Genomic DNA, 10,805 nt, shown 5'->3' on the forward strand with positions numbered 1-10,805 from the left:
ATGTAAGACGCAAAATGAGGCCATGGACACTGAGAGGCACAGTGGCTGGGATAGTGTACAGGAACATCTGTGCTGCATATAGCCCCAAGGTCCCCAGGTCCAAATAGGAGACACCACCAAAGGTGTTTGAGAATAACACAGCAAAGGTACTGTGAGACTTTGAATTCCAGACAGGCCAACCAACCAGATGTAGTGGTGGTTGACAAGGAGCAGAAGACCACAGTTGTGATAGATGTCACAATCCCAGTCAACAGCAAGATCAGGACGAAGAAAAATAGAGAAGTACCAGGGGCTGAAGGAACAGCTGGAGCAGATGTAAAAGGTAAGAAGAAACTACGTGAAAGAATTTGAACATGATTTATTGAGATAGATAAATTAATGTACATGGTGATTAGACTCCGATGACCCATCGTGGTGTAACCAAATTCCAGCGGTGATCATATTTAGGACAGGACCCTCCAAAGTCTAGAAGCGGGTGGTGGTGAAGTTGAAGACTGAAGTTTGGATGGAGTTCTGACTGAAGGGTCTGTGAGGTGGAGATGAGGAGGAGGTGGGTTGCATGAATGAGAGTCTGAAAGGGAAAATGACGGAGAACACCGATTTAAGCTATGCGAAGTGGAGGCTGATTGCCCTGAAGAAGGCAGGCAAGAAGATGATTGGACGAGAATAATGACGACAATATTGAGATTGACAGAGTGGGAAAGAGGTGGTGATGTAGAAACCAGATAAACAGACTAACACCCAGCAAAGCTGATTACAGATCTTTCTTAATGAACTTATGCATAGGCTTCATGAGCATTACGAGGTGTAACCCCAAAACTGTAATAGTGGATCCACCAGGTGTCTGTTCAGAAGCGAGAAAGTCATCGGAACAGTTAAAACACTCAATGGGAGGTACACTGGGAACCGAATCAGGAGTTCATTTCCCTACAGGGCAGGTGTTGGCTTCAGCAGCACAGGATCTTCTCACACAGTGTTGGTCTCCAGGGACTCTCATGTCTGCTATTCTCTAGCAGCCATGGCCTTATCAATGGAAGGATGTAATCTGTGTGCTGCTTCCCTGCATTGTGTGTAATTGTTTCCCCTAGTGGGAGGATGCTGCCTTAGTCAGCAGAGGAAGATAATGGTGACATACGTTTCTCAAGGTAAGTTTGTTTGTGCGTTCGAAGAATTTCTATTGACGTTTTTGGAAAGTTGGAAAGTTATAAAGCATGCTGTGTCCCTGAAGGGGGAAAAAAAAAGAACAGATACAAATCTCAGAGGGCATTTTCACACAAATCATTCAAAGAGATCCTCGAACCAAAGTTGCCACATTTAGAGTTCCTGAAAATCCCTGTGTGAGGTTTTATCTTCCAATTATAAATTGCTATCCACCACCTGAAATCCATTTAACAGCTCAGTTGTGTAGCTGCATAGCAAGAAGCATGCCCATTCAACTCCACTCCACTAACAGCAGTGCCAAAAAACTCTTTGCCAGACTGGTAGAAGAACAGAGGACGTCCTTGTTCCATTTCTTGGTGAATAACAAGACTGCATGCTGTCATATTATTACAACATTAGCACTTTTAACAGTACTTATCTTTCAACTTTACCTCTATGCATAACTTTACTGCTGTGCCAGTCAATCCATTTTTGAAAGGAAGAACACTATGGTTGACTCACTATCCAAATATGCGCAGTATTAGAGCTGAACAATGTTGTCACAATCTTAGGAGAGCTATTGAAAGGCTGGGAAGTGAAAGCTGTGTTAATGTTCTGTGTTTAATGACTTCCTGGGCTGCTGTTCAGCGGCTTTGACTAACACACTTTGCTACAAAAGAGTCCTATAACACTGCCCCCGAAGAGCGTCACACGTTACTCAGACTTGTTACATCAGCCACATGATGATTAAGGGGATAGCTATTATTCTCAAATGCTCTATCAGCAAGGAAATCACTCTCAAACAAATAAGAGGTTTGCTAGATTCCTCCACAGACGCTTTACTAAGAGCAGTACTCTAGGTATGTAATACTTCTGTCAGGCCAAAACCAAACACACAAAGTCAAAAGTGTGAAGATCTTGATAGCTAAATGTTAGCTTACTAGCTGAATAGTTAGCCTGCCTACAGTGGTTATGGTAGAAAAAATAACTACTCTTTGAAAGTATATCCATCCATCCATCCATCTTCCTCCGCTTTATCCGAGGCCGGGTCGCGGGGGCAGCAGCCTAAGCAAAGTATATCCTGTATTGAATTTTAGATAACAGCAATGGCTCTGTTCTGCTGTTTAGTTGGGTTGAAGGAGCCTACACTCCAATGTTCTACAGCAGGGATGTTAAACTCATTTTACATTATAGCCCACCTAAGTGGGCCAAATATAGCCCACGTAGGTGGGCTAAAACAATAAAACTACCCTTTCTGTCACCGTGAGGACGTTTCACTAAACATTTAAACCCTGAGAGATCAATCTAATGTAACACAAACAATTTAATACATCTCAGTATTCCTATGTGAAAGAGAAATGCAGCTGTAGTCAATGAAAAAAAAATTATTAGCATTCTCTTATCATGGCAAAACGTGTAATAGACATGTTGGCCCACCGCGGACAAGGCCTTGGACAAAGTATAGAACGTATGAAAATGCAGTTCATATTTACCAGAGCCATCCAGTAAGCCTGATTGGTGTCTTAGCTGGGCCGATTCTGTGCCCCACCCCCCCAGCCTTATCTTTGACACCCTCATTCTACAGCTTTACATTTACCAATATTATTTATTTTTTCTTAAACAATAACATATACAAAGAAAAAAAGTAAAATTTATTTTTTAAAAGAAGAGTAAAAGTAAAAGCCAAAGGGAATTTGCCATTTTACAGTTTTGTGGATAAAGTGTTTTTATGGTGCAGTTTTTGATGAATGTAGAATTTGTTGTAATTGCCACAGAATCCAAGATTTGTGAAGAATCCAGTTTGCCCTCAGGAGACTTAAGATTTCAGCTGTCACTTTCTTGTGCCACTGCTTCCCATTCAGTACTTTGTTATTCAGTAAGCAGCATCAAAACCAAAAGGCATAAACATTTGCTATATTTCTTACTCACTACTATAAAAAAGTAGCATACGTGGATGAGAGGAAGACAGGTGTAAAGGAGGAAAGGTGAACATGCAAGGCTGGTTTTGCCAAATGGTAGTGAGACCTGTTATGATGTATGGTTTGGAGACAGTGGCACTGACAGAATGACAGGAGGCAGAGCTGAAGCTATGAAGTTTTTCACTTGGCATGACCAGAATGGACAAGATTAGAAATTAGTACATTAGAGGTTAAGTTCAGGTTCAGGGGTTTGGAGACAACGATAGAGAAACATGGTTGAGAAGAGGAGGCATAGTTGACATATTAAAGAAAGGTCGCTGAAGATTGAGCTGCAGGGGCAAGACAAAAAGACGAAGACCTCATTCGTTCATGGATATCGTGAAGGAGGACATACAGAGAGCTGCTGTGACAGAAAAAGGACTCCAGGGATAGGGTGAGCTGGAGCAGAGGATTCACTGTGGCGACCCCTTAAAGAGAAAGGAGAAGTTTAAAATGCTAGCAGTAGCTGAATTTTCTTAATTTAACTGAATAACATTTAACAGCAGACTTTTCCTGATCTTAGAAAACAGTCTGTGTCTATATTTGTTTATATTAGAGAGACTTGCAAATATTTCTTTTCACAGCCATAATTACCACTCGGTTACTGATGTAAACACTGTTTACAAGTGGTAAACTGCTAATTATGGAAACTCCGATATGACATGAAAGCAGCAATAGTTCAGTAAATAAATATTGTCTGTACAAAAGAAATAAAATAAAATACTGGAATCTGTGTCAGCAAGGGACCCTCCCTCCATACCTCTGCCTCCATGTAAATAATAATAGTCACAGCCTTATCTCTGTCTGCTGGCTTAATGTGGTCAAAAGGGCCATTACTTTTTCAAGCCATTATTTATATGTCACATCCTTTTATCCAGGTGGATCCTCTTTGATGCAGAAACTTTCATGCAACCAAAGGACCAATGCAGGAAATGATATGTGCTCATTTCAAGTTGTACAGAACAAGGTCAGGAAACGGCTATTGGCAGAGACATAAAATAATACGACCGCTGGAGTTCACCTTTGCGCTTTACCTCTTTAAATGACGGCAGGTCAGAATATAAATATCACAAAGCATAATTACCCTGTTATTTGAGAAGGTCAGTTCTACTTTAGCTGCTGATGGGATCTTTCTCTTGGTCAAGTGCAGGTCTGCTACCGTTTTTAATGCTGTTTCCTACCAACAACCCCCCATCCCCCCACCCATAGAGAGGAATAAAAGCTATTGAGGCAACCCGGGTGCAAGGCCCCTCTGTTGAAATGGGATCAAATGTGCAAGCAGAAGGCCGCTTCAGGCCTATGCTAATGAGAGAGCACTGCCAAAACACTAAACGAGATTGAAACCTAAATCTGGTGCATAAACATTTGTTTCTGAGCTTTGAAACCCCCCCCCTTCCCCAACCCCCCAAAAAAACATCAGTGTATTTTCAATTCATTCCTCACTTGGACTTTTACACATCACTGATGGATGTGGCGTGGCAGAAGGAAAAAAAAGTTTAAATGATAACCAGCACTTTGCTTTTTTAATTGAAGTGGTTTTAATTCACCGGCTGTTTCAGCAGTTACAATATTTTGTTACTTGTCATATTTCATCTGTGAGGTTCTTAATGAGAATCACTATATGAAGGCAGAGTGACTCGTCTTGGCTTGTGGTAAGCCATGAGAGGCTTAGACGACTCACCCATTTACCCTAGTGACACAAAATATATTAGACTGCTTTGATTATAGCAACCCATTAAACCCATTAACCAGCATTAAACGGTGGATTGAAAATGTCAGTAAGAGGCTGGATCCATACGTCTCCTGTTATATTATACATGCATGTTGCAGGTGTGTGCATGCATGAGCAGTGGTGTGATGGGTTTTCTTTTTCACTGAGCATTTTTCGCAATATTAAAACTGGTATCAGAGCGGATGTCATTTGCAAATCAAGGCTAATCAGGCGCAAGGCCAGTCATTGTGACAGCCTGTTTCCAAGTTCAAACCATGACTCACAGTCTGAATTTCTAACTTGTTTACTTCTGGAAAGTCTGATATGTTTGTTGTATCCTCTCTTAGCTGCTGCGCTCCAGCCAGTCACTTGTATAATATAGGGATACGCTTTTATTTTTCTGCAGCACAAATTGTTTTAAGCCTTTTCGGTGAGACACCCCCCGCTACACACACACACACACACACACTTATTCAGCTCGTTCGTTGTCAGTAAATTCATTAAAAACTCAGAGAAGATTTAAATGGCCTACCCAACCCATTTGGACCTAGAAAACAGAGAAACACAGTCACACACAGTCTCTCACAAACTAAGCACCTTGTCAAACCGATTTCATTCTTTTGTATCCAGGATATGGATAAGACATTGCGTGTTTTTTTTTTTTTTTTAAAGTCTATTGCGTGAGGCCAAACACAACAGACCCTAAACAATTCCTTCACATCAGATACTAGATACCATTTTAACACAAAGGAACTGCTCGGTCCCTGCCTATCGTGCACTGTACTAGCTTGTTCTTATTCTTCCCTTCAATACAAACAGCAAATCAGTAAACAATATTTTTGTACAAAAATATGTTCACTGTAAACATGCTGAAAGAAATTAGGGTTGGAAATTATAAACTCAGCTAACACGGACTGTGAACGATCAATAGCAGACAGTTCTATCCATGGAGTTTCATTTAAGACCCTTCTCACCCCCTTTTTATTTTTTAAAATTATCAGTGTTGAGAAATTTTAGGACTTCTGCTTACAGTTACAGTGCAGTACAAATTTAGCTACAAACGTCCAATTTTATTCGGGGAGAGTAAAATGGGAGGACGGGAAACATCACTATTGGCAGAACACTTGTACAAATATTAGCATAACACTCTGCTGAACTCAAAATAAGGAAGGTATGGGCTTCATGTTATTCCTACTCAGTATCCTGCCATTGAAAGATGGGATTAGAACAAAAGAAAAATCATTATTTTATTATGTTGTATTCGTGATAGTCTGTTTCAGGATTTCCTGTCTTGTGGAACACGTACAACAAGAACACCGGGATGAGGTTTGTGAACATTTACAAGTCTGTTTGAGAGGAAAGAGACACCGGTGTGTATACTGCTGTCATCACTCTCAAATGATCTTTAGAGTCATTAAGTGTAAATATAGACCATACATTATGTATAATGACATTCAGAAGAGGCTTTCTAGGCTGCCTCAGAGGTAAGGAGGTCCATATGGAGATCACTTTATTGTTGCTGTTATCAGGGCATACCTCGCATTCAGCAGAGGCCCAAGGGCCACCCACAAAGTTCACATTAAAGGAATTCTGTTTTTTGTTAATATCCTTATTGCTTATTCTTCACTAGTGTGTAAGGTGAAATGGGATCGCATCATTCTTTCATCATCGCCCTGTTGCCATTTTCTTGTGTTTGATCAGCTTAAATTTTGCAAGCGGTGAAAGACCGGGCTTCGTCTGTGAATAAACCAAAGGAACAAAGACGATGTTCTTGTATTCACCGGGCAGTTCTCTGACTAGAGGCTGTTCGTTAAGTCACATGTCATTTAACATTACTGTCACGATTAAATTATTATGATTTTGATAGCTGTGGGAGTAGAAAATGGACAAAACTGGTGCATCATGCTACATGCTAGCCAAGTGGAGATAGAGGAAAGCAAAAAAATAAGCGCTGTCCACAACAAAAAGGTTATGAAAGACAAACTTGACAAAGCTTGACCTGAACCAATCCACTGTGACAAGAAAAGGTTTACAATGTTGTTAAAACTCTTCGGTCCTCCTTAATTCCAGACATTGCTGGATCGGGTATAAAAAGATTTTTTTTTTGTGGGAGTATAGGTCATGATTTTCTTTTTGGACTCTCAGTATCTCTCTGAGGTGGGGAGTGCTTATCTAGGTTTGGCCTGAGAAAAGAATAAAAAGCGCTTGTTTCTGATTAACCTTTGTCCTAACTTTTATCTCCCAATGCTTCTCAGTTTGTATTAAAAAAACTGAAGGTAAACTCACACTTTTGAATAGTTTTTTTTCTCAGCCTCAAGGAAATGTCCAGCTCCTTGACCTTCAGAAATGGCGCCCTGGGGAATAAGCAGGCGGGAGTTGTCTGCTACCCTCCACCCCAGCTGTTGTAGCCATTGGAGGCACTTAAAAATAACAAGTGTGACACAGGGCAGACTGACTCCCATCACCAGCGAAATCAACAAAGAGCCCCAAACAATTTTTTCTGAATAAATCTCATTGTTTACAGCAGTGCAAAAACTTTAAATAGGAGACTGCTTGAACTTCCTTTGCATTATGTTTTGCGATTGCTTCCAACTTCAAATTGTGCTCGTGGATATTTTGGCAGCAAGCTTTTTCTTCAGTTTAGATGGCATGCTGTGGCACAATCACAGTATGAGTGACAAATTCCTCTCATTCCAGATGCGCCAGCACAAGATCTGCACATAGGTTTCTGCACTGAATATTACCTTCTAACCTCACCGTTGCCCTCTAGTGAATGTGGAAAAGTTTATCAGAGTGTGTGCAATTGTCATTTTAGCTCTGCAGAAAGTGGAAAATGTACTGTACTCTAATCATTTAGGAAGGCAGACGACACCTCCGGTACAGACTTTGTTTCTCATAGGCAACTTTAATATAGGGGGTGGATGTGTTAGTTTTAAAGGTTACACATTGAAAACTCCTAATGTAGGTTATATGGGCTATTCTCTTCACTCTTGTCCACTGATCCATCTACCCACATTCCCTAAACCATTCAGTCCCTTTTCTTTATATTCAATCACTGTTATCCTTTTAGGCTGCCCGTTGTGAATTACTCCTCCCTCCTGTCTAACTCATTGGGTTGAGCAAGGCATCTTAGCCAAATCTCCATCAGCCATCTGCTTATTCTGCTCCTCCATCCACATCCTGCCTTCATCGGGGAATCAGCTCCATATTGCTGCTTGTTACTGCAGTCCTAACTGCCAAAAAAATATGCAACAGATTTCCATGTTTGCATGTTTGTGTTTGCAAAGACTGCGTTTTTCTTCCCAATGACATCGCCTTAACATCATTGCCTTAATTTTTTTGCATGTGAAACAGACAATAACATAGAACAGCCTTTTAAAATCTCAAAGTTTGTGTTTCACTTTAAATCCCCTCTAAGTACACCAGGTCACATTGGTTCCAACTCAAACCTAAAAGTGTGGCTGCTATTGTTTTATAAGCATGCAAATGTCACATTTAAGCCACACTGGCATAAAATTACACAATAACAACCAGACGGGAGAATATGGATTGCCGAATCTTCCCCCTCTTCACAGCACCATTTTGTTTTTTTGGGCGGGGGGGTGTTATTTCAGTTTTACAAGTTTAGCTGAATCATCCCAACAGTGTTGTTTCATGCTGGCTCGTTGTGAAATCAATTTCGCCTGGCTTCAGGCTGACTGCATAAATTCTAAGCGAGTTTTTCTTGTTGCTGACAGTTGAAATGAGACAGAAGGCTTCATGGCATCTGGTAACAGAGGAATATGAAGCAAACAACTGAAGCAAAATCAGCGATGAGACAAAATATGTGTGGCTCTGCTGCTGTGATTACTCGTAACCTTGTTTTTTTTCGGTGAGCAGCATAACAGTTCACAACACGTGATGCACAATGACCACGGCTGAGCCTTTTTTTAGCCCACATTTCTCGATGGCATCACGTGAATGTGATTCTGCCTCTCTTATTATCCACTCAGTTTATTTTAGTCACATAAAGAGGAGCCAAAATGATACAGTAGTATGAGTATTCTTAGTACTGCCCTTGGATGTGACTGTAGGTGGAAGATCAGGCCAGTTCAGCATTATGAAACATCAAAAATACAACAAACGTCCTCATAAGAGGAATAAATCTTAATATATTAAAAACCACTGCAACAATCTAAGGAAATGAAGACCTGTGTACAATCTCATGATTCAGTCTCAACTGAATGCACAAGTTAAATATGCATCTGCTGCTGCTGAATGCTGAACAAGTACAATCAGACATGAGATATTATGCTGTTGCCTCTCATTAGGGAGAAGACTGTTGCCCAGCAGAGGGCAACATTTACTTTTTTTTTTTACTATTCCTTCCATTTCAAATTGTCGCTCATGTCCTTTGCATGATCTGTAGACACGCAACTCACACGTTCAGTTGTTTTCATGATCTTTTTTAATGAATATTGTCACCGGCCTCTGTGTTTATAGCGCTTTTAAACCCTGCTGCCTCTGTTTACATCATTCGTCTCTTTTCAGCTGTGACAGTTCTTGTTTTGTGCCACGTCTTTTGTTAATTTCCCCCGCTCGTTTCCTCCTTCTCTGCTCTTTCAGGACCTTTAGCAGAACCAAAATACAGTGTTTAATTAACTCACTCTTGTGAAATAGAGGTTAAGATCACAACTTGATTCCCATCCTCGGGGTGTTGTATTCAGAAACTGAGGTTAAAATGTTGATATGAATACCTGCATGAAACCCCCCATAAAAAACCCAGTCCCTGGGATCCAGAGAAGGATGTACTTCACGTGGGTTGTCTGCATATCTGTGTCTGTATCCAATCACATTGGAGGACTATTTCTTATGGTCCAAATGAAAGAAACATACCTTTGCGAGCACAGACCCTTTTGTAGTATTCTTGCCCCACTTCTAAAACTCTGCCATGACCTTGCAAGAAGTGCAAGAGAGGAAAAAAAAGCTAAAGAATATATATAAAAAAACATACGAATATCTGAATGCAAGGAGTGATAGATCGCTTTCCCACGCTTCCCACGCTCACTCATAAAAATGTTTTATAGTGACCTTTCAGAAGATGTGGCACTTGAACTTTTTATAAATTGTTTGAAATGAAAAGTTTATTCAGCTGAGTGAAAGGTCTGATATGCACTCGGCATATCACAACAAAAAAAGTTTATGCCAGCCGTGAAAAAGATACTTTAATGTCAGGAAAATTAAGATCGGATATGTTGTACAAATAGTTATTCATGTGTCTGCTGCTGCGTCTCAAGTCACATGTTTCCACCCTGAAGAAGAGACAATAAGTGTTGTTGTATTTTAATACCTCGGTCCCACTAAAAAAAGGCCTTGTCCAAAACTACTTTAAGTGTCTAAACCTGGATTCTTTTATGTTATTCTTTAGTCATAATTTTTTTCATTTTTCCTTTTAGCATAGGTGGTTTGAGGGAGACCAGAAACACACACCTGTTATTTTCTTTCCCCCAAAACTTCCATATTTATATTTTTATGTGTTCACACCATCAAATACGGCTACATGAAGTGCTCTACCCAAATTACTACCTGGATGTTGTATTATTGCCCACTGCTTGCCCTTAGCAGTCGTCACCTTGGCTGCGTAGCAGAAAAGGAGGGATGACCAAACAATTTTTCTGCACCACTGAAAAATGCAAATGTCAGTGTTAGCTCACAGATGTGTTTTTTTAGGGACTGAAATTAAGCCTCACATTACAACTGCAACGGCTACAGCAGCAAAAGACCAAAGTGGGTGCTACTCCTGTCAGCTAAGAAGAAAAGGAAAATGAGGCTACAATTTGCATGGACTTTTTTTGGAAAATTTTTCATGGAAAATTGCACCACAGAAGATTGTGAAATGTTGCCAGGTTCAGATGAGTTTTGATTTCATTTCTTTATGACCAGCAGCATAACACGTTATGTCAAAAGCTCAAGTCATCTCTAACTGGCCACTAGAACATGACAACATTCATGTTAGT

The sequence above is a fragment of the Neolamprologus multifasciatus genome, chromosome 18, assembly GCF_963576455.1.
Source record: "Neolamprologus multifasciatus chromosome 18, fNeoMul1.2, whole genome shotgun sequence".
Classification (NCBI taxonomy): Eukaryota; Metazoa; Chordata; class Actinopteri; order Cichliformes; family Cichlidae; genus Neolamprologus; species Neolamprologus multifasciatus.